The sequence below is a fragment of the Varanus komodoensis genome, unplaced genomic scaffold (assembly GCF_004798865.1).
Source record: "Varanus komodoensis strain SLA01 unplaced genomic scaffold, ASM479886v1 scaffold30, whole genome shotgun sequence".
Classification (NCBI taxonomy): domain Eukaryota; kingdom Metazoa; phylum Chordata; class Lepidosauria; order Squamata; family Varanidae; genus Varanus; species Varanus komodoensis.
The window spans coordinates 4,815,322-4,843,202 of NW_025335762.1; the positions used below are offsets into that span (position 1 = coordinate 4,815,322).

Below are 27,881 nucleotides of genomic sequence, written 5' to 3' on the forward strand. Positions count from 1 at the left end.
ACTTCCTGGCTGTCTGTGTCTGCATTTCAAGGAGGTCAACAATCATCTCTGTTCCAAAGGTTTAAACTGAGAGAGAAATTAATTGAGGTGATGAGAGTTAATGGTTTTTGTTCATAAATGCAACAGCTTTGCCGTATGCATTTAAGGCATACTGCTTTCCAAAACCATTATAGCAATCTTTGGGTCACTTTCTATGCAAGGCGTAGAAGTGTGAATGGTTCCACTCTTTCGCTTTCTGATCCTAACAAAGGAAATAACCTCAAAGGGGTCTCACTTTCAGAGTTAAATATCTATAATTTGATTGTGTGATTTGCCATGACTGGGCTGGAGGATAGTGGGAATGGCGTCACTTTTGGAGTTAAATGTTGCTGTCATAAATGCATGAGACGTTGGTGGATTCCAGGCTGGCTGGAGTGCAGATTGCAGGTGAGCAGGTTCTGCTCTTAGAGTAGCTTGTTCGGTTCAGTAGTCTGTTTTTCCTCAAAGAAGCTCAGAGAGCAGGCATGAGGGTTCTGGGGATCTGCATTCAGGCCAAGATCACGCTCTAGAACCACATTACATGCCTTCAGGAACCACATTAGATGCCTTCAGGCCATTCTCTGGCCACTTGGGGCCCCCTGCAATGAGCATCTGTTGTCTATCATGGGGATCTGCTAAAGCAATGGTCGGGTCATGTTGCATCTGGCAAGGTTTCAGGGCACTCAATCCAGAAGATGGGGAAGGAAGTCGAAATATGTTTGGTGGTGCTTGTATGGAGTGCGGTCCCTGTTGCCCTCCACCCAAAAAACTGTACATAAAAGGAGACAAGGATCTTGCTTCTTTCTAGCTGTCACCATTGTGATTCAGGAGCTGTACCCACTCTGTGAAGAAGTGTGTGTGCGTGCACACGAAGAGGAGCTCCATGGAGAAGTGGGGACAGCAGCACTGATGCTAGACTGCCTGTGCCCCGAAGTGGAGTGACTTCCGTTTGAGTTCAGTTTTTAAGTTCAACCACTTTCTGCCATTGTGATGCCATGACATTGCCAGAGCTGTGCTGGCCCATCTCTGGCCTGTGTCTTGGCTGGAGAATGAGAGGAAGTGTTCAGTGATTAATGTGAAGGCTAGAAGCCAGAGCCACCAAGGTCAGCCCATTTCAAGGCTTACGTCGCAATCCACCCATTCAGGCCCTGCTTAGTCTCTCCCAGGGAGGCTTGGTTTCTTGCTTCTTCCTTCACAGAGGCAGTGACCAAGTTCAGACCCAGCACTGAAGCATAGCTCTGCCCCATCTTCCCACCGGGCATGGCCCCTGGAGTAGTTGGGAAAGACCAGCTTCCTGGCTGGCGGCTTTGGGAGGGCTGCTGCCACCACTGTTGTGGTCATTGCTGCCATGTGGCTGGATCCTGGAAAGGATGCTGGGGAATGGATGGTGAGCTCCCTGTGTGCATTGGTTCCCAGTGGATCCTTGGCAACCTGATTGTATGGCCGTTTCTGGCACTGGAGGAAGGATGAAGCCCATGATGGGTTCTGAAGCAGCAATGCACTCCAGTCCCCCGTTGCCCACCCCTGTGTTAGAATTGGAAATTTCAGTTAGTTTATAGTTTCTCAAGGCAATTTAGGGTCAGAGACCTTAGTCTGATCCTGACTTGTTTGCATAAACCATGGCTGAAGTGTGACTCCTTTATGGAATCGGTGCCTCTCATATTTGGTCTTCCTCCTCTTCTGTGTTCCGCTTTCCCCAGCCTTGTTCTCTTCAGTGACCCCTGCCATCCTCATAATGTGCTCAGTGTGCAACAACTTCAGTCTTATCAGTTTCACTTCCAGGGAGAGTTCCAGCTTGATTTGATCTAGGACTCAAGTATTAGCCTTCCTGCCAATCCAGGGTATTTGCAAAGCTTTCCTTCAGGACCATATTTTGAGCAGCTTAAGAAAGGGTTTTGCAAGATGAATAGTAACAGGTTGAATACAATCATGGGTGTAGCAATCACTGTTCTCCAATACCTGGGACAATATCTGGGATGGTAGACTCCAGCCCAAAAAGCCATCTAGGTGTTCTGGAATAGGTGTTCTGACCGCCCCTGAGCTTTTGGACCCTTCCCCTCAGTGTGCACCTTATACTGGATGCTATTAAAAGCTTTGTTTACGAGAGTTGAGTGAAGCTGTCAAGGGCTTTTCAGAGGGCATTTATTCAGAGTTGCTATAAATCAGAGATGATTATGCAGTGTGTAACAACATGGCAACAAATTTAGCTGCTTGCTGGTCACTGGAACCACGTCAGTGATTACAACTAATGACTTGATATACCTTCTGGGGGCCAAAGAGAAGAGTAAAAATTAAGTTTGTGAGGAGAGCAATTCTGTGGACTTTGGGTGAGTGTCCACAACCTGCAGGATGGCTTGGAAGACTCCTTCTGCGATTGGAGACAGCATGCCAACCTGGAAGTAGGATTTGGAGATCTCACTCCTCACGGGCAGCACAGAGAGAACGGCCCAGGCTGCCTCTCCAAGGTCAGAAAATGGAGCTTAGGGAGGGAGGAAAGGAGCATTTGGTGTATTGGTGAAGAGTACGTGACTGGGACTCAGGCGATCTGGGTTCGAGTCCCCACTCAGCCATGGAGCCAACTGAGTGACTCTGGGCAGTCGCAGACTCTCAGGCCAGCCTACCTTACAGAATTTTTAACTTTCCGTATCCATTTCAAGACAGTTGCTATTGTATTCAGGTTTCAGATGAAAATGTAATAAAACTGATGATCAGAATACTGGCATATAAAAAATAAGGACTTCAGCCCCTGTTTGTAGTTAGAGATTTGAAGGACAGGAAAAATGGGGGGGATTCTTCCTCCCCATTTGGTTTGCTCCCCCCCCTTTAAATGGAAAAATTAAACAGCTTTGAATCATGAAATACTTTGATTTAGAATGTAAACGACATTAAGACAAGGGTTTTTAAAATATTTTTACCCAGCTTTCAATTCCCAAAACGGTTTCTAAAAACAACTTTTTTTTTAAAGATTAAAGATGTAAAATTCCTGGAAATGATTTGTCTCTCCATAAACATGTGTCATGTGCTGGGGGTTAGCATAATTACTGTCAGCGGCAGAATGTGCTGTGTTGTATGAACCTAGCAAGAACTGCTGTGGGTAACAAGCCATCCAGTACTCTGCAGTGGCCCACTGGTTCTGGGTAGCTCGTTCCCCACAGCATCGAGTCACGCCTGCCGGGTTTGCTCTGCATGACAAGCTACATGACAAACACAGTCATGTAATTTTGCTAATCCTCCTGGCATTCAGCGGGCATGCATGGAGGGAGAAATAATATGTCTCCTTCCATGAACATGCAGAACCAGTCAGTGAAGGTTGCCACTGCTTTCTGATCCCACAGAACTGTGTGTGGGTTGGTTACAAGATTAACTGGGGTGCTCGGCTCTCTAGAACCCGTCACTGTTTTTAATAAAGTTCTTAATTAGGACTCCAGGCTAAAGAATGCTGCCTCAGCAATAAAGCACATTTAAGTACTGTTAATAGTTGGAACCCAGTAGCTTGAGATCAGTGACATAGGCATGGGATGGGCACTGCTACTAGAGACAACCTTTCAATGAATGGAAAATAAGATGTTCATTAATAGAAATGATTTACAGAAGTGTGTTGCACCGCTCTTCAAATAATAGTTTGAAATTCCTTGAAAGTCCCTGAGTGAAATACGTCATTTACTGTTTCTAATCTGAGTCTTTTCCAGCTAAGTTAAATTGCTTCCTTCGTGCCAGAATTTCTTAAATTTCACAGGACAAACAGGAGGTAGTTAAGGATTTTTACTAAACTTTCTTACAAGCAGGAATGGATGTTGCATGCCATTCTTTCTCTGCGTGCCATTCCTTCTGCTCATCTGGCTCCTGTGATGATTCAGGGACGTTTGGTGATGTTCCCTCTAGTCGGATGTAAAATAGTAGCCTAGAATGAATGATGGATAACTTGGTTTGCTCATAAAATTAAAAGATTTGGCATATTAAATTTAAATATATAGTTTATTCAGACTGCAATTATAAATGTACTGAATTTATACATTTTAAAATGTTTAATTTTAACAGTTTTTTTGAGCAAACAAAGTTGAACATAATAAAAGCAGTGTTCCTAAAGCAGCCTCCCCAGCCTTGTGATGTCCAGAAATTTGGCCTAAAATACTTAGTATTTTGGGCCATTGGCTATGTTGTTTGAGGCAGATGAGAACCGAAGTTCACTGCTTCTGAAGGGCAGCTGGCTGCAACCTTAATCTGTAAAGAGCCCCAAAAAGACAAGTACTGCTTATTGTTCAGTTTTCCCCAAATTTTCATTTTTCCAGGAAAAAAAAGGGAGAAGCTGCTGTGTTTTCCTCCATGGCTCCAAAATGCCAAGAAATTTTTATTTTGATTTGTAGTTTATTCAGAGGTAATATTCAGTTGTTCTCGTAATGCAAGGAAACGTGTGACATTGTAAAGAGACCGGGATAGAATCATGGAGTAGTACAGTTGGAAGGGGCCATGAAGGCCATCAAGTCCCACCCCCTGCTGTTGCAGGACACCACATTACACCATCCCACTCAGATGGCTGTCCAGTTTCTTTTTGAATGTCTCCAGTGTGCGAGAGCCCACCACCTCCCCAGGCAGCTGGTTCCACTGTCATATTGCTCTGACAGTGAGGAAGCTTTTCCTGATGTCCAGCCTGAATCTGGTTGTCTGAGCTTAAATTGATTATTCTGTGTCCTACATTCTGGCATTAGCAAGAAGAGATCTTGACCTTCCTCTTTGTGATAGCCTTTGAAGGACTTCGAGTGAGATATCGTTTCCCCTGTCAGTCTTCTTTTCTCTTCTCAAGGCTGAACATGGCCAGTTCTCCCAGACTCTCCTCATAGGGCAGTGTTTCCAAACCCTGGATCATTTTTGTTGCCCTCCTCTGGACCCTTTCTATTTGTTCTGCATCTTGGTGCCCAGAGCTGGACACAGTTTTCCAGATGAGGACTGACTAGTGTATACTATACTTTATACTGCGTACAGAGGAACTACTACTACTTGTGATTTGGAAGTAATACTTCTGTTAATGCATCCCAAAATAGCATTTGCCCTTTTGGTGACTGCATCACATTGTTGGCTCATGTTTAGCCTATTGTCCACAATTACTCCAAGATCTTTTTCTTTTTTAGTTCTGTTGAGCCACGTATTCCCCATAAACTTCTTGTGGTGATTGAATCTTTTCAGTCACCATATCAAACCATGGTTTACATAAGGGTCCAAACCATTAGACCTTGTATAACAAGAAAAGCATGGTTTAAAGCTGTTTGGCTCTTCCTGTTTTCATTCTTTCCACATTTAATGCACTCACAAGTTCAGCTTTGCTTTTCAAACACCTTCTGGAGATGACCATAGCCATAGTTTGTGAAGTCAGACTTTTTGCCAATCCATGATTTACAAACTTTTCTTCAAATCATTGTTCCTAATACTGGGTTGTAACCCAGTGCCAAACCATATTTCATGAATTCAAACATCAATTAAACAATTAAGCTTCCCTAATGCTGGTTTAGGGACTGCAGGTGGCGCAGTGGGTTAAACCGCTGTGCTGCTGGGCTGGTTGATCGAAAGGTTGCCGGTTTGAGTCTGCACAATAGGGTGAGTTCCCGTTGCTCCGTCCCAGCTCCTGCCAACCTTGCAGTTCTAAGGCATGCAAATGCAAGTAGGTAAAAAGGTACCACTTCGGTGGGAAGGTGACACCGTTCCGTGCACCTCGGTGTTTAGTCATGCCGGCCACATGACCACGGAGACTGTCTGCGGACAAACGCTGGCTCCCTCGGCCAGGAAACGGAGTTGAGCACCGCCTCCGAGAGTCAGGCATGACTGGACATAACGTCAAGGGGAAACCTTTACCTTTAATGCTGGTTTGGCCCCACATTTAAATTAGTCCATAATAATTTGACTCTGGTACAGCTCTATTAGAATGCGCTTGCTAGATGGCATAGGGCAAACTGTTCACAAGTTCAACCTTATACTTGCAGTACAGTAATTATGTTGATGAGAGTGACCTGCCTTTCAGGGTTGTTGGAAATATTACTGAAGGAGACGTGTGTGTGTGTGTGGGGGGGGTGCTTTGAACACTTGAAAGCACTTGTGCAGATCCAAAGTGCTATTAAGACCATGTGCCTTACTTGTTTGCCACACTGCATGTAATTCGTGGGAACTTGACTGTAAAAATAGGGGCTAAATCAAAGGGTTCCTTTTTGTTGTTTCAAAGCCACAAGAAGTGCAAAAGAAACCAATCTCTTTTGGAAGTTATTAATAACCCGTTACTTTGGGAACCCTTGCAGCTATGTTTTCGTTATAGAAAAACAATAACCCTTCACCAGAGAAGTAGACCAGTTAATAACTATTTGTGTAAACAGAACAGTTAATTTGGTACTGCAACTATTTTGTTTAGGATCTCTGCAAGTATGTAACACAAGCTCAAAATTCAAATAAAAACAAGCCTTGGCTGGCTTGAATTTTAAAAAGGAAAGGAAAGGAAATTAACTCTGTTTAAATGAAAGTGCTTGGCCAAATCAGGGAGGTGGTAGTTTGCTTGTATCCCCAGGAAAATGCCAGCTCAGGAAAATGTTCATCTCTGTCAAGACAAATCTTTAATTTTATATAAGCTGCTGTCAGTGATCTTTTTCCTTTCCCTTTTTTACAAGCGCTGTACCAACATCTTTTCATGTGATGGTACATAATTAAAGGGCAGCTGCAATGAGGCATTTCTCTTCTCCAAACCTTAAAGGCATGAGAATCCCTTTGAACAGAGTTGTGCATATATACAGTAAATGCTTTGAAATTGCCCCGAAAGGTTCTGGCCACCTGACTGGCAGGGTTGCTGCCAGTTGTAGCCCAGCACCAAGGGAGGCCAAGAGGGTGGCAAGAGAAAGCAGGACTTTCTCGGGGGTGGCCCCTGACCGAAATGTTCTCTCTGCTAAGCTCAGCCTAGCAGCAATACTGTTACTCTTTCAACAGCAGGTTACGATTGCCCTCTACTCACAGGCATTAAATGGTGTATGATGCAGCATTTATGTCAGCTGTTGCAAATAATCTAATGGTTTCATTGAAATGGCTAATGCTAGTTCGCTATTTCATTGCATTATTTCTCACTCGTCTGTCTCTTGCAAGGCACCCAAGGCAGCTTACATCAGTCTTCACTCTGTTTTTATGCTTGCAACAACAGTCCTGTGAGATAGGCTAGGCAGATCTCCCAGGCCCAGAGTCCAACATTTTAACCACCACCTGCTGAAACACATGGCTTCCATTGCTTTGCATTTTGTGTGATATTTTATAGTACATGTTTGTGGTGTGTACTTTTATGAATCGTGGAGGACTGCCCAGAGACCTTCAGCACGCTGACCTAATCGTGTAGAAAATTATTAATAACAGTAATCATCATAGCCATAGCCCCATTTATGGGCAGTCAGCTGTGTGAAAACTCTTGTTAGTGGCTCTTATCTCCAAGTGCTGGTTGCTTAGGATGAGGCAGTAACAGCTGGGAAGTGCTGTTTCCTTTGTTTTCTGCTTCTGGGCTTCCTCACTGTGTGAAGTGAGGTGGACCTTTGTTCCCACTGGCAAGGATTGTTGCACGGTCGTCGCTTAAAGCAAGGGCAGGCTATCGGAGGTTCTCCAGATGTTTTGCTCTGCAGCAGCCTTGAGGGGAGCCAGTGAGAGGGATGTAGCGATTTCCTGTGTCTGGCTTCAAGTTTCTTGGCTAGCTGTGGTGGGTACTTCTGTACCTTTACAAGTACAACATCCCATGTTTGATCCAGGTTTATCCCCAACATTGGCCCCTTAAATTTGCAGAGTGTGTTGCAGTGTTAATTCAGTGTTCAATTATGTGGTGGGGGCACAAAAAGGGCCAGGATTCCAAAGGGGGCTGTTTTTGTTTTTCCAGTTCTTCAGTGGGTGGAGTGGGGGAGGTGGAATTTCAGAATAAAAATGCAGCAATAATGCCTTGGCTCCTGGAATGCTGTGGTCCCCATCAGAATTGGGATAGCATGTGCTTATATGGAAGTAAAGACTGTGTTAAAGATAATATTTAGTTTGGCCCCTTTCGAGTAGAAATTCCTCAGAATAATTCTCTTCCTTGTTTTGCTCTTTATAGGAAATTTGGGAGGAAATTTGGGAGCCCCTCTTTTTACGTAGCTGTGTTGTAATGGGTCAGTCCCTTGGTCCAGCCAACCTAGGACTGCCAGCACTGACTGGCAGAGGCTGTCCAACTGTTTTTTCAGCCCTACCTAGAGATGTAAGGGACTGAACCTAGAATGCCCTATATGCAGAACAGGGGCTCTACCCCTTTCCCAGTTAATTAATAAAGACTTCCTGGGCATATCTACCTAGTTCTTAGGTGATCTTTTGCAGATTCTTCCCCACCTAACTTGGCTTCTGCCAGCCACTGCTTCGTTTCTCTGTTTCCTCCTCCCCGTGCCACTGGGGTAATGGGAGTGGTGGGTCAGCCCATCAGGTTTGCCAAGGGCGACTGTCCAGTTACAAAGGTGACTTCAAACCAGTCCAAGCTCAGGAACCTATGAAGCAATGAAGTTAGGAGAATAGCTCTCTAATTACATGTTTTGGATTTAGACAAGACGTCTGTTTAGAAGCTCTTCCTTGTATGATGTATCTCATTAGGATAAATGCAGGTGGGTGGCACATTTAACAAAACCCCAGTGGCTGCTTTTTCCCTTCCCAATGCTATTTCACTGTATGCTCCAGGGGTCAATGGTAAATAATTATCCCAGCGTTGTCCCCATTTTACTCTTGTGGGGATACCAAGTTATGAATGTTGTTGTGAGTTGCTGAGCTTTTCATAGTTCTAGGTTTATCCTGGATCAGGTCTGTAGGAATGAGATCTTCACTAGCATGGATCCGTCTTTTCTCTAGTTCACATACATGTGAATGCACGTATGTGACCATGTAGGTCTCACTCTGCCATTTCAAATGCTGGCAACACTTCTTCAGTTGAGCAAATTTTAAGAAACCATCTATTTCTACCAAGTGTCTAATCAAAAGAGCAACACCTCGTTGCCTTTTTAAAACAGTGCCAGACAGCTTATTCTGGCATAGATGAATTCAGCATGGAGTAGGGCTTTCAGCGGTGTTCCTTGGTGCGAGAGGAGTGCTGTTGCAAACACGGCTGTTTTCATCACCAAACCATTGGCTGGTTTGTCTTGCAAGTACTGCATAGTTAGTGAGGGAGGTCATGAGGATTGCTCGGAGCCTATAGAAAGTTTACGTGTGCCTGGAAGGATGTGTGCATTCTACAGAAATGCAAAATCCCATGTCACTATGGGGTGGACTGCACTGATGTGCCACTTGTGTGCATTTGCGAACCCAACATGAATGTGTTTGCTTGTGCATGATTATCTCTGTATGTTCATTAGCCAAGCACTGGGTGACAGCTGAGTGATCACTGAGCTTTCACTGTTTGTTTACAAATGATGTGGGAGAGTATAGGAACATGAAGCAGCATATTGCTGCTGCTGGCACATGGTTCTTTTCTGGAAGTGTGGATTTCAGGAACAGGTCTAGCTAATGTTGGACTTGTGAAACTGCTGCAGAAAACTTGATCACCTCTTCAGTCTCTCTGACTGAAACTTATACATGGGTTGCAGGGAACGTGGGCTCCAGCTGTATTCTCTCTCTCCCTCCCTCCCTCCCTCCCTCCCTCGGACCTGTTTGGAGTTTTCAGCTCCGCTTGCTGTGTGTGCAGAAGGAAAACTGGAGTTTAGTTCTGAGCTCATTCAACTTCCTGCCTGGGTTCAGTCAGACTTGAGGAATAAGACTTGCAGCTTGGCTTGTATCTCCATGCACTGGTTCTCTGTGCGTAATCTGGCTGCAGGACACAGCTCAACTCTCTCACTCCTACAGTGGCCCGATACTTGCAGTTATTAATTGTTCATGCTGCAGAAAGTTGGCTGCTTTGACTTTTTAACTGACTCCTATGGGAGAAAAGAGGTCTTGGGAAGCTAGCTCTTGCCATTTGAGATGATTTCAGGCAAGGGTGAAACTCTTTACTGCGTAGCACTTGGCTGTAACACTGCTAAGAGACTGATAGCTGTTTAGAAACAAAAATGTGCTGGGGGAAACCATGGTTTTCTGATTATTCAAGGCCTTTGCAGCTGCTTTTTCAGTGCCGCAAAAAAAATCTACCCTGCTTTGTCTTTGAAAAGGTTTCCAGGCAAATCTTCAGGTCATTAAGTATGAATGACACACAGGGTCGAATCTTTATTCATTATAAACAAAGTTACCAGCCTTTGATTCCAATCCAAAGTGCAGCATCTGCAGTCTCATTAAGAACTTGCTTTCTCAAGAATCTTGGCTTTAAAATTATTAGGCAATCCAAAAAGAGGGTTTAAGTGTGTTTGTTTGCTCATGTCAAATGGGTAAGGCTCGAGAGTTCAATTGTGTGCTGAACTCCTATTCCAGTAACCTTCAGGGTGCTTTAATGTTTTCTGGGCTGCGTCCAGGATCTGTAGCTCTTCTTGTTACAAAGAGATGCTTAAAGGCTCAGAGGCCAGGCTGGGTCTGATAAGCTTTCCAGTAGTTTGAGCAAAGCAGAAGAAATTCCAGGCACACAGAAACAGTCTGGATGCATACATCTAGGAACTGTGAGGATTTCTCAACCCCTGAAAGAGCCCACCCATAAATTTTGGTGAAGACACCGGATGCCTCACTGCATCATGACATCCTCACTCACAGTTTCATCCACCTCATCTGTAAACCTGTTGAAATTCCCAGTCCTCACTTCTTAAAAGCATTCCTCAAGCTATCAGTTGCAAGGCGCTCGTTCCAAACATGTAACAGGCAAAGCTGCCTCCTCCTCCTCTCTCTCTTCTCTGCCTTCTCACTGTCATATAATATTTATATAATATTTGTTCTGTGATTGAGAACAAAAGTGTGTGTGCTTTCACGAGGAGCGGAATAACTGATGCAATTTCTGCAGATAGTCTTCTTGTATTAACTTTCTGATATGCAAATACAGACTTTCAGTTAAGAAGCAACGATGTGCTTGCTGCCATTTTTGTCTGAAGGCACTCTCACAACTACATGGCATAGGGTTTATTACTAGAATACATCAGGTGGATTAAACGGGCTGTACCAGTTTCTCAGTTGTGTACTATCGAGTCCTTTGGCCTTGTATCCCTGCAGTTGTTAGGGTCTGTTGCTTCAGGGAAGATAACTGGAGATGTATGGGTACCATCAGTTGTGGCCATTCTTGGAGTTGACTGGGACAGAACAGGAAAACATGCTGCTCTTTGTTGCTTGGAAGCTCCATCCAAGACCTGAATGAGTAACTGAACGAGTGACTCGATGATTAAAGATTAAAGTACTTGACACATTGGATTTTTATGGCAGCTGGTGCTGCTGCAAAGATTGCATACCTCTAAGATAAGCAAACTGCCCCCTTCTGGCCCACAATCCATCTTCTGGAAAGCTCTTCCAACCAACCAAGAAAATGCCAGGCATTCTCTGGCCAGGTAGACCCCCAAATGCGCACTCCTGAATTCACCTGGGTGATGCAGGATGAGACTACTGATGGGCAGGCCTGCTTTTTCCTTCCCTAGCAGCTGCTGACCCCCCCCCCCTTAAAATCTTGTGACATATTTTCTTTGTCTTTTGGGTGCTTAGCAGAGTATTCAAGGCAAAATGCATCCACACATCGCTTGGAGAAAGTGGTGGGCAGAAAGATATTTTTCTTCCTCTCTCATATTAAAAGAACCTAGTGGGAGCACCCCATAAAACTTATTGGGGTGTAGATTAGGGGAGCTCTGGATGCAAGTGATCACTCCATCCTTTACTTTGAGATCAGGGGACTGGGGATGTGCAGCAGGTCGAGCACTAGAAGCTTGGGACTTCACGAGGGCCAACTGAAGGCCAGACTGGGGAAAGTCTCCTGGGATAGGTTACTGGAAGTCCAGGTTGTTGAGGAGGGGTGGATGGCATTCAAAAGGGAGGTTTTGGAGGCGCAATCCTTGACAATACCTCTAGTTAATAAGGCGGGGAGGCAAAGGAGAGTGCCACCATGGATGCGAAAGGAGGTGGTAATTGGGATTAGATGCAAGAGGAACCTCCGTAGGTTATGGGCACTGGGGCAAATAGACAAAAGGGTATACCAGGAGGAGGAGGCCCGTTGCAGAAGGATTTTTCACAAGGCTAAGGCTGATTACGAGCTGAGACTTGCAAAGAATATCAAGAGCAACAAAAAGGGCTTCTATCAGGATGTAAATAGGAAGAGGAAGGGGAGACAAGTGGTGGGACCACTAAATAAGGAGGAAGGAGATCCAGTGACTGATATGAGGGAACAGGCACAGATGCTAAATGACTATTTTGCCTCTGTGTTCTCCCCAAAGCAGGACGGGGGAGATCTGCATGGGGGATCAGATGAGGCCGGGGAACCTAGGGGCACAGATTAGGGTCACCCCCCCCCAGAAGTCAAGGAGCTCCTCAGGGCACTGGGCCATGACGGGTTACACCCGAGACTACTTCGGGAGTTGGCAGGGGTTTTCTCATGCCCGCTGGCCTCCATTTTTGAGGCCTCGTGGAGGACAGGTGAGGTTCCAGAGCACTGGAGGGTGGCATTAGTGGTCCCAATTTTCAGAAAGGGTAGTAGAAGGGACATGGGGAATTACAGACCAGTTAGCCTTACGTCCATTGTGGGAAAGACAATGGAAAGGCTCGTAAATGAGAGATCTAGTAATGCTAGATAGGGAAGGGAGGCTGACAGCCACACAACACGGCTTCCTCAATAACAGGTCCTGCCAGACAAACCTTGTGGAATTCTATGACAAGGTTTCGAGATGGCTAGACAGAGGGGATGCAGTGGCTGTGGTTTACCTGGATTTCAGCAAGCCCTTTGACCAAATGCTGCATGATATCCTGGCTGGGAAAGTGAGGAGTTTTGAGATAGACCAATACACTCTTTGATGGATTAGGGCATGGTCGACTGACCAAAAGCCGAAGGTAACCATTAGTGGGGAATCATCGGGATGGCGGCCAGTGACAAGCGGGGTCCCCCAGGGCTCTGTCCTGGGACCGATCCTGTTCAGTCTTTTCATCAACGACATGGACAAAGGGGTGACCAATCTGCTGATCAAATTTGCAGACGATACTAAAATGAAGGATCTGGACAGACTATGGAAGTGGGCAGAGGACAACAGGATGATGTTCAATGTGGATAAGTGCAAGGTCTTGCACTTGGGGCATAGGAATGGGTGTCATAAGTACAGGTTAGGTGACAAGTGGCTGGAGAGCAGCACTTGTGAAAGGGATCTTGGGGGCTGGTTGACTGCAGGTTAAACATGAGTCAGCAGTGTGATGTGGTGGTCAAGAGGGCGAACACCACCCTTGGTTGCATAGCCAGAAGTGTGGCTTCTAGATTGAAAGAGGTATTACTACCACTCTATGTGACTCTGGTGTGCCCGCAACTGGAATTTTGTGTTCAGTTCTGGGCCCCTTATTACAGGAAGGATATAGCCAGGTTAGAGTCAGTGCAGCGTAAGGCTACAAGGATGGTGGCTGGATTGCAGGGAGAGCCATATGAGGCAAGACTGAGGGGACTGGGTCTTTTTAGCTTGAAGGAGACTCTGAGGGGATCTGTTGGCAACATATAGTTATGTGAGGAGGAGTCACATGGAGGTGGGTAGAGACCTGTTCTCCCCTGCAGAGGAGGGCAGGACGCACTGCAACAGAGCCAAGCACAAGGAAACAAAGTTCAATTTAGATGCCAGGAAGTACTTCCTGACAGTTGGGACCCCAAGGATCTGGAGTGAACTTCCACAGGAGGTGGTTGAGGCCCCATCAGTGAGGGTGTTCAAAATATGCTGGACATGCACAATGTAGGCATGTTTTAAGCAGAGCTGGCTAGAGCTAGGGGTCAGACTAGATGGCCTGGGAGACCCCTTCTGACTCACTCTGTTTCTGAGATTCAGACCCAATTAAGGACATGGTACACAAGCACACAATCCACATGTGCAAGTTTTGTGGGAGCCACCAGTTTGGACAGCTTGAAGGGGGGCTACTAATGGAGGAGAAGGAGGAGACTGTTCATGTCTGCTGGTCCTGACAGCTCTGTGTTACCTTCATTGTCAAAGGCACTATGCTCGTGTACCCTGGCTGCTGGGGAACATGGGTGGGAGTGTGCTGTTGTGCTTATGTCCGCCTCGTGAGTTTCACATGGGCAGCTGTGCAGAAAGGGTGCTCGGCAAGATAGACCCATAGCTGCTCTTAGGCATGCCTTGCACAATGTCCACCCCTCTTCCCAATACATTGTTTTGGTGAGTTACTTTTAACATCTTGAAAAGAATGGATTGGTGAGCTAAACTAATTTCTTCTTGTATTTTTTTAAAGCTGACTTTCTGAATTTTTCTTTTCTTGATTCTTTAATAAATACATTTAACTGGAGATTGGAATTGATTTGTTCATCCGGCTGAGCTGTAGTTGGCCTTACTCTTGAGCCAGAGTGCCTGACAGATGTGCTAATCCCACTAATGAGTTTAAGGGATGGACAATCCTTTTCCCTATAAATTAATCATAAGCCTGGATTGTTACATATTTTCCTTTTCATTTATTCCATCCATATCCCATCCATTTTCTTGCAAGGAGTAAAATGCCACTCACACACAGACCATGTGGAGTTTTGCTTCCTTTATCCTCACAATAACCCCGTTTAGTAGGTTAGGCTGCCAGTCAGCAACTGACACAAGGACTGCCAGTCAGCTTCATGGCCGAGTGGGGACTAGAACCTGGATCTCCTGAACCCCACGCAGACCTTCTAACCCGCTGTGCCATATTGGCACAACATATCTAGACTTACTCCATAAGAGCTGTTAATGCATGGCTCTGAGAAGAACTGACAAGGGGCGCCTTGTAGCTCATCCTGCCTCACATTCTGGAGGTACAGACATGCCAGTTTATCACAGCCTCTCAATAAGTGGGGTGGGCGCAGCCAGTTTAGGTCTCAGAAGAGGATTGGGGAATTGCCTTGCTGCTTCATGAATTTTATTATGCAGGCAGTGTGTGTATGAGTAACACCACTGCCTTTTGGTGTCCTACACACCACCTTCCCTGAGTACCAGACCAGCCCTTATTTTCCATTATCTGTCCCTAGTGAATCACTCTGTCCACTTCGTGCCCATTTCCTCCTGCTGCTGTTCAGTTGTCATTTCCGAAGTGTGGGTTGCTGGGGGTGTCATTCATCAAGATAGAGTTCCCTGCCTAGGGTCTCCGGAAGTTAAATCGGAGACCCTACAGCTGTGTCAACAGTGGTGTGAATGCATGCACCGCCTCCTGCCACTGTCGCGTGCTTGAACTAGGGCTAACCCCGTAGAAAAGCATCAGAAGGATTCTCCTGGAATTTTAAACAGGTGGAAATCAGGTAATGTGAGAGTATATGAATACCATGTGCAGAAGGCAGAACAGAGCTGCCTGTGATGAGAAGCCCACGCATTGGTGCCTGCTTTCCCCTGCTGCTTTCCTATCTCTTTTTCCTTTTGTGTCATGTCTTTTAGACTGCAAGCCGGAAGAGCAGGGACTGTGTCTTACTGCCACTATTTAAGCTGCCCTGGAAGTCTTTCCAGCTAAAGAGCAAAGTGAAAAGGTTTGTTTTAATCATTAAAAAAAGCTCCTGATGTGCAACTTATGACAATGATGGGTAGAGTTTGAGCAGCGCTCCTTAGCGTGCAGGTTAGGATACCCCCAGCTCCTTCCTGGTTTTACCCATGAAACATTGGAGAGGCACAAACAGAAGCATCTGAGCTGGTTTTCTCCACCCTCCCCTCTCATTGTCGGGAGGTTTGCTTGCTTGCTTTTGGTGAGGATCACCTTTAGACACAGCCCTTCTGTTGTAGATCCTCACTCCTACTTTATGTGGTGAGGAGTGGGAGTTTGATGTAATTCAGATGGATGGGCTTTTCGCAGAGCAGCTGCTGGATGTCCCTTTGCAGCCGACGCTCTGCAAGCGCACCTGTGCGCTTGAGGGCGCAGAGCGGTCCTCCTGTGCTTAAACACTCTCTTGGGAAAATCGGCGTGTTGGCCAGCAGGTCATGAGTTTATCTGTAATTGGATTCTGGCATTGCATGTAGTTCTGAATGAGCTAGCCCTTGCTCAGGACTTCCCTTATTTTGAAAGCGTTCACTGTTCCTCCTTCCCCATGCAGAATTGCTCTGTTAAATGACTTAGGCTGACGCTTGCCAAACAATGATTTGACTGTTGCCCCTGCTCTCCATGCAGTCCTCCACGGGCCTCCTGCCTCCTTTCTTAGATTGCCCTTTATGGCAGTCGAGATTTTCACCCACCCTGCTGCTTATCACATCCTTCCTCCTGTTCAGAGCAGATCGCCTTTGACATGAAGCTCCGGGGTGGCCAGATTGTACTGGACTCGGATTTTTCTTTGCCATTTCCCCAAGTGTGTTCACATTCCTCAGGCAGTTCTTGTGTAACTTAAGAGAAAAGCAGAGCCAGCGTAGTGTGGTGAGAAGAGTGTACCTGTCTGAGGAACCACACATGGGAGCCATGTTTTGCGGGAAGCAGTCCCTGCTTCTAGAAGGATATTGTTTGCATTGCTGTGACACACTCAGGGCTGGATCCTGGGGGCAAGTTCTAGGATCCCACATAGCAGAGTAAGCAGGAAGACTTCCAAATGTGGTATTGTGGTAATTTTTGACGTGCAGGTGCCCCTCATGACAGTCTCTATAGCAGAGTCCAAAAACTCAGGCAGAGGTGTTGATCTACATAAACAATTTTATCTGCATCAGGAGCAGTTTTATTTGCCCACTCAAGGCCAATCTACCACAAAGTACTTCAATCTCAATGGGATATGGTATACTTTGGGGGAAATTCAGTTCCCCCCTATGCCCTGGGCTACTGTGAGAATTACTGGGAATTCTGAGGATGTTGGAGAAGGACTAAACTGCTGATTAAACAGTGCAGCAGCTGCTGCATCATCCCTGCGAGCCCTGGCTCCACTCGCAGACCAGAAGCAAGCAGGACTGCCTTCATACCTCGGCCCATGTAGCAAGATTCCACAATTTCATAATTCAGCACGCTGGGCCAGGCAGAGTTGCTGAGGGTTGCTTGTGGGAGCAGTCGATCGAATCACCCGAGACACGTGGCCTGTTGCAGGGTTGTAGGCTGGTTTGTTGCCCAGCTCAACATGCCACTCTTGCCAGGTTCAGGCAGCATGGGAACCAGAGGTAGCATGGGCTTAGACAGGTGAACTGGCACCTGTGCGTGCTGCAGTCCACCGTGGCTAACAAACCACAGGGAGCTCATAAGCAATAGTGTGGGAGTATGTGAACTGGGTCATTTTGAGCCATGTAAAGTAATGCTCTCCAAAGAGGGTGGGCAGGGCATAGTAAGACATTTAAGTCCACATCCTCCAATTACCCACTACTGGTAATTTATACTTTAACATCAGCAATACACAAATTAACAAATGTATGTTGCATTCATGAAAAAAAAATCTGTACCCTAATATTCTATGGCAATTTTTAATGACAGTGAGATTAGTATTCAAAAATATTCTTTGGAAGGGTGACACCTGTACAGAAATCCAGAGACCTGCCAAAGATACGTCAGTGTCTAGAATAGAGACATCTGGCTTTCCTGCATGCTTGGGTCAGGTATAGATACCATCTGGAAAATCAGGTATGGGTATCACCTGGAAGGTTATGAGTTGTCCTTTCTAGGTGTGTTCTGCTTACCTTGTGATTCAGCATTTGTAGTGTTATGACAGATGTAGAAGTTGGGCTGGACTTTGAATAATTTTCATGCTGTAGAGCCCTGGGGAAAGGGCTTAGCACCTAACTTGATCTTAATACATTGTTTACATTAGAACTTATCACAGTTGCATGGGAGTGGGTGTCTCAGGCCACAGTCCTTCCACCTACTGCTGCTATGAGAGCCTCATGGGAATGCACTGATGTTCCACTTCTAAGCATTCAGAAGATTTATTCCTTTATATTTGGTTTTATTCTGGAAGCAGAGTCAGTGATGTGGCTTAATGTGAAATAGGTTGAACTCATTTAGGAAGCAATCTCTTCCACGCCCAGCATTCCTATTATGCTGTATTATTCCTGTGCACCTTGCATACATCTTCATGTTGCTTGGGCGTCATTTCCAACTGATTGCATCCTTTGAAATGCAACTGTTTGTTTCCTGTCATTTCCAACTGATTGCATTTGAAATTCAACTGTTTGTTTCCTGTCCTGCTGTCATCAGGCCATCCTCTCAGTTCCCCATGCTAATCCAAATATGTGTGTTCTTTTCCCTTTGCGTAAGTGGTATAGTGCAAGGGTGTGGAGCCTCTGCCTCTCGGGGCAGTCTGGATGGTACAGCCTCTTGGGGTCCCTCCAGTTGGTGGGACCTGGAAGCTGTGACTCCCCTGTGCTCCCTAGTGTAGGTGATAGCCCTCATCTCCACTGCTATCACTGATCTGAGATAGCAAGAATGATTCAGTGGTCTGGGCAGTGGAATGATTGTGCCTGCGCATGAGAGACAGAGAACATAAAGTGACTTTCTTGGCTCCAGTCCGAGCTAAAGCTAGATTTTATGTTTTGCCGGCAGGATTGATATAAAAGGGTCTTTGTGACAATATACAGGGTCTGTTGTTTGCCCAGGAGGAATCATCTCTCACTGATAGAGAGCATGCTTTATATGCACTAAAGCTGAAGTTTAATCCTTCGGATCTCCAGTTTCTTTGTTTGCTTTTAAAAGACTGGTTGACGATCACAAGGATGCAGGCACTCCCTGCCTGAGAGCCTGGAGAGCTGGTGCCTCTTGCAGAAAGCAAAGCAAACAGTGGACAAGTGGTCAGATCTGGCATAAAGCAGCTTGCAGTGATCCATCAGAAATTGCTCCAAGGTGGAATAACAATTTTCTGGTGAGAGGGAGTGTGTGATCTCCTGTAGCTTCTTGAGACACAGAGTTGGTGAATATGCTGGTTGAGAAGACTAGGGCACTGCCAAACTTTGAAGTTGCTGTGAGTAAGATTAGAGCAGGACTGTTAGCAAAGTTGCTTGTCTCAAGTTCTGCATTGTTTTAATTAAAAAGAAACTTGGCTAGCAGAGGATGCTCCCTTTCTTGCTAATCAGTCAAGAATAGCTGCCAACTTCATTGATTTCTTGCTTGCAAGTTCACATCATTTTAATGCATCTTCTGAAAGCTGACTCATGTACTCCAAACCAGGCTCAGGCAGGTGCCAGAAACCTGGGAAACGATGCAGGGTCTTACTCTGCACTGTAACAGTCTGAATAAAGCTGAGCAAGCTATAGCTGAGCCATTTGGAGCCTGGTTCAGTTGGTGGTGTCTCTCTTAATAAGAGAAAGCCCTTTGCTGCAGGTCTGGCATCAAGAGGTAGCTAGACGAGGTGGCTGTCTAGGTGCTTTGGTAACGGGGAGAGGAGAGGGGAAGTGTGAGAAACTTGTAGGGCTCTTGTGTCCCGTTGAAGAGGACCTGGAGGCATGTGACCACTCTCCGGGACCACCCCTGCCATGCATAGGATTGTGTTTGAGAACCAGAGAGCTGGCCTTGGCTCCTGAAGACCCGGAAATTCCACTTTCTACTGTGGACCACTGAGAGGCTATTCTCCATTTGTAAAATTGATGTAATAATGGCTTACTTTGCACGATTGCTTTAAAAGGGAATACAGTGAAGGTTGTAAGAGTGTGATTACTTTTTTGCAAAGTTGAGTCTTGCATAGGAATGCTTTGACGGTTAGAGCACTGGAATGGGAGGTGGTGTTGTAGTCTCCACTCGACCATGAAGCGCAGTGGATGTCTTTGGGCCTGCCATTGGCTCTGTCTAACCTACTTCACAGGGTTGCTGTTCTGATAATCAAATGGGGGTCGTGTAAGGTGCCTTGGAGGAAAAGTGGGGGGGTTAAATGTAACAAAAAGTATGAGTTTTAATAATAAGCTGAAATTTCTTAACTAGAGTTTCATATCTTGGGTCTCCTTGAGAACGAGGTGATTGATTGCTTAGCACACTTTGGTGCAGTAAACTAGTTGTTTACATACAGGTGGCAGCGTGCTTCTTGGGTGCCCTTGGACTGTGATTAGAACATAAGCCATCTAATAATTTGCCTGAGGAAGACTCCATCTCAGAAGGTGCCCTCAGGCACCTATCCCCTTCTACAGGCACTGCACAGTGAATGCAAACAACGGTTTGGAGTTTTAGCAAGGAGTTTTGGAGGGGCACGCTTGCTATTGTTCCCCAATCGACTTGGCATGAAAATGGTTCCATATCTCCAGACGGTGTTGTGAATTCCAGGCGTCTGCACTGTGTCTGTACAGAAAGAGATTCATCTAAATGGACTTGGATATATTGACGTATCAGATTGTTCCTGTCCTGCCAATGGTGCACACAGCATGCCAGTGCTGGCAGGTAACCTCTCCATACGTTTGTTGGACCGTCATCCATCTCATCCCTACCCTGATGCCCATTAGCCGTACCTTTCTCGGGATGAAGGCATTGTAGATCCACACATCTGAAGGGCATGGCGTTGGGGAGAGTACACAAGAAAGGAACATTCCTGTCGCGCTCTGCGAGTAAAGAGGCACTTCCGAGTCTGTGCAGTTAAGGGGAGGCTTGGGCAGTCCTACCCCTACAGCTCCCCACCAGCTGAAGGCCAAAAGGAGAGCCCAAGGGAAAGTGTTGGGGCAGGAGATGGTCTTCCTACAGGTCATGTGACCCCACAAACACTTTAACGTTAGTGGAGTTAGTGGCCCGGTTTGTATATAATGACAGAGTTCATTGAATGGTGGCTGAAATCATGGCTTGTTGCAACGTGGAAACCTCCACTACAGTTTAACTGTGGTTCAGCAGCAACCCACACATAATCTGTACTTTTGAGCTGTCATCTTTAAAAACCAGGCTGGTATATCAGGCTGGGATTTGGGAAGACCAAAGTCAAATTCCTGCTCATGAGGCACATAGAAAGACTAACTTATTGCAGTAACCCCATGAAGTCTGGTTAAGAACTGTGGGCATCACTTCTTGGAGAAGAAAATGCAGCATTTTGAATGAGGAGTAATTGGAATCAGAGCAGACACAAATCATGGCAACAGTTAGAAAATGCTGCTTCTTATACCAAGACTGCTTTGGGTCATTGATTCACTTAAGTATTGGTTTGATACTCAGCCTCTTAGTGGATGTCTGAACCACAGTGGAATGTTTTCTGTAATAATGTCAAGACTTGCTGTAATACTGAAGGAATGCTCCCGATAGAACAAGATCCATTTAAGTAAATCCTCTGTCATGTTACTCAAATAATATTTTTTAATGGTGCTTTTCTGTCATGTGTAACTCAGGTGGCTTAAATCATGCATAAATGAGTTGTCTGAAATTCTGGCCTGTCCTTCATCCATCACTGGGCTTGGTTGGCCCATTGGCTTTAATTCCAAAGCTAGGCACTTGAAACAATATGTGATCAGAACCGTAATAATGAGCCAGGATTTGGAACTGTGAGAAGAGATTCTGCTTGCACAAACCTATAAGGAGTGCTGCATTATTGGAAAATGCAGGCCTTCCTGGCAAATAAGCCATTTGTTATGTGCTCTGTGCAGGACTCAAGCCTCCCGTCCAGATTCCAAGCAGACCTGACCCTGCTTAGCTTCCAAGATTATGCAGGATCAGGCATTTCAGGCTATATGGAAGCTCCACAGGTCTGATGGCCTCCCAAGATCACATTCAGGGAAATGGTTGGTGGCTGTGGTAGCAGGCCATGGCAGCTCTTTCCCAAGTCCCTGGCTTAGGATGGTGAGGGAGTTGGGAGACTCTACTGCCTGCTCTGCTCTGCTCTGGGGAGCCAGTGGAGTTTAGTGGTGTGCATGTTGGAGTGTTCTTCTCAGGAGATCCAGGTTCTGGTCCCCATTTGGCCATGAACCTCACAGGGTGCCTTTGGGCCAGTCACAGACTCTCAGCCTGTTAAGAGGATAAAAGGGAGAGGTGGAAGTTCATGCGAGCTGCCTGGGGTTCTTTGTCAGAAGAGGAAAAAAAAAAAAAAAACGCCTGTGCTAATAATGCTTCATAGGTTCCTATTCATATGTTCCCTCCCACAGTTTAGCATCCATGTCCAGTCCTACAAATTACATTTGTGTAATTCATCTTGGAGAAGTCTGCCCACTGGCAGGGTTCCAAACCTGTCATTATCATCATCTCTTGAATTCTTTATCAAAGTGAATAAGGTTGGGATTCTTGCTGTAAATCATTTTGCATCAAAATGATGCATCTGTGCCACTTCTGCTGCTTGTCTGAGAAGGACACTCTGTGTACAGTCAGGCGGTGCGCTGAATGCCCCGTCCTTGCTCCCTGACCTGTTCTGCTGAGAGCCTTCATCTGCCTTACTTGGTATTGCCTGCCCAGTTTCAGATTGATCTTCTTAGCTGTAGGAGTTAAAAACATTTCCTTTCTCCTGCCCTGTGCCAGACACCAAGTCCTGAGTCTCCTGCTTTCACAAGGAATTCTTTAATGCATGCAACTCTTCCAGACAGGGGTGGAAATGGGGATGAGCAGCCACATATTTCTGTTGCTAGAAATGGAAGCTTCCCTCCTATATGTTTTGCTGGTTGGCTGTGGGCAGCCTCCAGGTTTGTAAGGGCAAACCTTGAAATTATTCAGCTTGCATGGCCTCTAGTTTGCACCTCATCTGGGATCACTGTCTTTGTGTTTTGCAGAGTTTCCCACTTCTACTGCCAGTAGTTCTGCTGAACTTAGCTTGGCTGCTGAGTATCTTAACGTTAAAATTTTAACCATGATCTTTGCAAGACTATAAGTGCATTAATGTGGCAATCAGATTACTTTCTTTATGCCATTTATTTAATGTCATGGACAATAATGAACAAATGATCCATACATCACTTTTTCTGAGCATCTTTGCAGTAGAAGATGATAATTATTCTAAGCTGTAGCATCCTTTTAATAAGGGTTGCTAAGAATCCTGTTAGAGCTTCTGGTGTAGTGCAGCACATTAGCATAATATCCTTAGTCAATAGACATGAATAACAAGATTATAAACGTTTCTTTTCATAATTTTAAACCAGTTGTATGATGGCTGGATGGAGTCACTGAAGCAGTTGGCGTGAGCTTAAGTGGACTCTGGGTGATGGTAGAGGACAGGATGGCCTGGAGGAATGTTGTCCATGGGGTCACAATGGGTTGGACACGACTTCATGACTAACAACAACAATCATCATCTCCATGGTTGACTAAGCTAATATAACCTCAAAGCAAACTGAACAACAAGACAAAGTTAGCTGCGGGAGTCAGGTCTTTCCACCAGAAAGTCTTCTCAGTCCTAGGTTCAGCTCCCTGATTGGTTGTATAGTTCACTGTCTAGCCTTGGCCAGTGGTGGTTCATGGATAGCCTACCTCACAGGATGATTGTGAAGGTAAAAGTGTGTGTGTTGCGGGGGGGGGGTTCTTTGGAGAAGGGTGAGAGCCAGCTAGAGGGCTAAGCTGAGACTTGGGAGATGAGAGTTCTAGTCAGCATTCAGCCGTGAAGCTCACTGGGTGACTTTTGGCCAGTCACTCCCTCTCAGTCTATCCTAACTCATAAGATTGCGGTGAGGATTAAAGGGGGGGGGGCAGGGGAGGATAATGGATCAGGTAAGCCACCCTGGGCAGTCTGTAAGAGAGAAAAGGCATAAATATAATGATCATCTAAGAAATATAAATGAGTGAATAGCCCATGCAATGAGTTACTATATTTAATACCTGTCCTTTATTTTAAGATGACATGTCCAGGGCAGCAAAGACATAAAATTCAAACTATCAAAGTAACTGTAAAACAATGACAACTTCGGCATTAAATAGAACATATTAAAAGGCCCAGGAAAATTACCATATGATAATACATGATAGAAGGATATAAAACTGTCTTGTCAGAGGTTTCTAAGGCTATTTGGATTATTGGGAACAAGTAGACTGTACAGGTATCGAGAAGAGCAGCACAGCTGATCCTGGCTTGGTCCACATGGTTCCACTTACAGGGTGTATTACAGTAAAGAGTGACTGAAGGTGAGGCATGACTGATGGCTGAGATGGAATTATTGGGAAGAACTGGATGGGTCATGAGGGGCAGAGGAGCTGATCAGATACTGAAATGCTCCCTCTGCCCCCACCCACTGTCGAATGCTCTTTCTAAGGCCTTCTTGGACCCCTAAGCCCTTGGTGCATGTGCTTGGCAAATTGTCCGACTCTGGCTTTGTTACAAAGACTAAGCCGACAGAAATAGTACAGACGAGTAGCTGCATAAGGGACAGGTGGGTCAGGTGCGTGTTTTGTGTTCCTTTGGTGGGTATGTCAGCAGGTTGTCTCCGTTGATTTGACCTTCTCTTGCAAGCCGGATCAGCTGTGTGCCATGCTCTGCAGCTGTTCTCTCCATGTGTAGAGGTTTTATTTGTGGTGTTCTTTTGAGCACGAGGGGAAATGCGCTCCACCACCTCATTTCAGAGGTGGGGCTTACCCAAGCTTTGTGTGGCAAAATTCGGAAAGGCATTGCTCCTCGGCTGTCCCTCTTTGCCTCTGCTCGCTTGCTTATGTTAGGGATTGCTTTGCAGATGGCTGGACAGTGATGTGAGCAGCCCTGTGCAGTCGCAAGGCCCCCACCTAGAGACAGTAGCAAAAAATAGCACGCACAGAGGGGAGGAGACGCCAGGAAGCGGCACGCTCCCTAGATTTTCTGTTGCCCGTTGCAGCGCTGAAGGACGAAAATAACCTCCCCTGTAATTATCACTGAGATATCAGTTACTATTTCAAAGAAAAGGCTTGCATTCATTTTGTTTGGCAGCAAGGGTGTTAACACTGATGAAAATACACAAGCAAATCCGTGTACTGCGGAAGATGAAATGCTTCCCTTGCCCATTCTCAAACACAATTAAATCCGCCCAGTCCAACACCAGTGCCTTGATGTCTGCTTGTTTCTTTGACCAAGGTATGAGAATGCACTATTTTTAATGGTGAGTTCTTTGCTTTCAAATGCTTGCCTGGTTGCTCGTGTTACTTATATTTATGTCTAGATGAGTGGAGTAGGTTGGTACTTTGTTTAGTTAAGGGAGTGGGCATCTTTTCGTTTAGCCTTGCATGATTTTCCAGATGAAAAATTTCAGATGATTGCCTCCAGTTTTGTCCACAAAGAAATAAGCTCCCTTTTGGAGGTGGGGTTTTATTTTGTTTGGTGTTTAGTTTTTAATTTGGAAATGCTAATCTTTCCTGGTATGTTAACTTTTCCCTGTGACATTGCCTGAAGTTTACTGGTCCAGTTTGTTCATTTTGTCTTTTCCCAAAGTTAACCCTACCTGCAGAACTTGAGCAAAAAGAAAAATATCGTAGAGCAATCGGGAAAAGTGTGCCAGGTTTAATTGGAGGGTGTGGGGATGTAAGTATGGGAAGCACTGCTAAGTTTGTAGATGCAAGTTGGGAATAGCACCTACTTATGACCCTCTTTTAAAGTCCTCCCAAATCCCAGAGGTTGGAAGGTGCTGATGGGCGGGAAATGGTGGAATGTAGGTAGTGACACTCTGCTTGCCTTATTCTTTGGAGGGAGCCCTGCAACGGGTCAGTCCACAACCAAAACTGTGTGCCCGCTTGTGCACGGAATATGAAGTGAGCCACAGCCAACATTTTGGGTGCCCCTCAGTCTTCCCCAGAGCAGAAGCCTGACCAGTTTCTACAAACCACTGGAGACCAGTTTTAGTGCCAACCTGTTAAGTTAGGAAGCCCGCGGACTCTTTGCCATGTTTACCTGAGAAGTCCTTGGAACAGATTTGTTTGTCCGTTTGTAAGAGTGTTGTTCTTGTTGATGTTACTATTCCTCCTTTATGAGGGTGCATCAAATATGCATTCCCTGCTTTTAACTGACTCATCTTATACATGGCTTGCACACAGCCATGCACCTTGGATTAATGAGGCCATTGAGATTCATCTGAAGCATTTTTCTTTTGTCAAGAAACTGCCTTTATAGCTTTAGACATCTGCATTCGGTGCGAAAGCCAATTCTGGTCCTTTCACAGCCTCCTCCTGCCTTGAGTTGGCTCGGTTCTTCCAATGCAGATGACAGCACAGATTTAGACTGTCCTGCCAGTTATAAAGTGGCATTTCCAGGCAAGATTGTAAATACTCAGCTGGGACATTTTGCTAGTGGAAGCCCTCTGTTATCATTGGAATGAAGTTAATCATTTTACTCGGTTAGTCTTTTTTTCCTTTTCCATAAGGGATTATTATTTTATTGGATCACTCCTTTGAAATTATGTTATCTAAGATGCAGAAGCTGTGCTCTAATCTCCAGTTTTCTCTGCTACTTGTGAATATGTTGATCGGACCTCATGGGTGGGGTGTGTAGATCTGTTGTAGGGATGTGGAGGAAGCCACAAGTAGCATCGGGGCAATGAAAAGGAGTTAAGCAGATCTGCAAACAGGCTGATCAAAAGCCTGCTGCAGTTTGGCTAGAAAAAGCACACGTGTGTTCACCTGGGCAGGTGGCAAATGGAAGAAGATGGAGGTATCTAATTATCTAAGATATCTAAGAAGATATCTAATTATCCCATCTTGTATTTGTCTACTACACAGTATGCCCCTTTGAGTTCCCCTTGCTGTATCTACTCTGCAATAAGTATAGCAAGGGTGATATGATTAGCCCAAGGGCTGAATCCCATTTCACAGAAGCTCTCAGGGGATTGCAGGTCCCCAAAATTATTGACATATTTTATTTAGCTTAAAGACCCTACCACCCCAGACAAACAATATGACCTTATAGGGTGTGGATAAAAACTTGCATGGGGGAATGGGGCCAGGGGAGAGGACCTGAGGGGCTAAGTTGGGACCCCACGCCTGAGGTTTTGCACTCTTGGTACCTAGAATTGGGGCCTGAATCCACTAACTGAATATCGGACATTTAAAGGATCTTTGCCCAGCCTTTAAAGATTTCTTTCAGTGCCTGAAAGTAATGCCAAATGTAAGAGCACGTATTGAACTTGCCAGTACTGCATTATGCATCCTGGTTTTGCTGGCATATTACTTTTAAATTTTAGTAAAGCACCCGCAAAACAGTTCTAAGTAACAATGCTTTGCTCACTTTAGTGAGTACTTCAAACTAGGAGGTGAGTTTGCTTCAAAGGAAGGAAGTTTTCAAACACAGTTGTTGCACGCTGGCAGTAAGAGGCTGCCAATATAAAAGTTTTTGTCTAAGTGCAATTCAGGCTTCACTACAAACCTTAGTTTGGCTGGTGCTAACCCGAATGTAGGGTTCAAAGTTTTAGCTTTCAAATATTTAGGCAACCCACAGTTGAGACAAATTCACTGGAGTTCACTGCTCCAGACTGGGTTTGTGGTATCTGGAAGCTGATTGGTAGCCAGAAACCTGGCATATTTATCCAGACATTGCTGGACCACAGTTGGTGAAAACTGTGTCTTGCAAACCACTTTCAGCCACTAGATTCTAATCCTGCATGGCTGCCCAGCAGGAAACACTCGTTTCACAGTTTTGGACATGGCACCGAAGCCACATTGATCTCTGAGTGATTTATTTATTTATTTATTATTTTATTAAAACATTTTTATGCTGCCCCATTTGCCGAAGCCTCGGGGCAGCTTACAACAATAAATTAAATAATAATAATCATAAATTAAAAATATAAACATTGGAATAAAATACAAACATACAATATAAAATAAGCCGCCCTGGCCAGATAAAATTCAATAATATTAACATTTAAAATGCCGCTTAAATAAAAAGGTCTTCGCCTGGCGCCGAAAAACAAATAACAACGGCGCTAGGCGGACCTCTCTGGGGAGTGCATTCCATAACTTAGGCGCCACCGCAGAGAAAGCCCTCCTCCGAGTACCCAACCCTCCGTGAAAGAAATTAGGAGGGTGGGTACTCGGAG

General features: G+C 45.4%; 1 protein-coding gene across 5 annotated transcripts in view; it reads left to right on the top strand.

Moving 5' to 3' along the window:
- PPP2R2A (protein phosphatase 2 regulatory subunit Balpha) overlaps positions 1–27,881 on the top strand; it is an 82,596-nt gene that overhangs the window by 24,668 nt on the left and 30,047 nt on the right. The window lies entirely within an intron of this gene.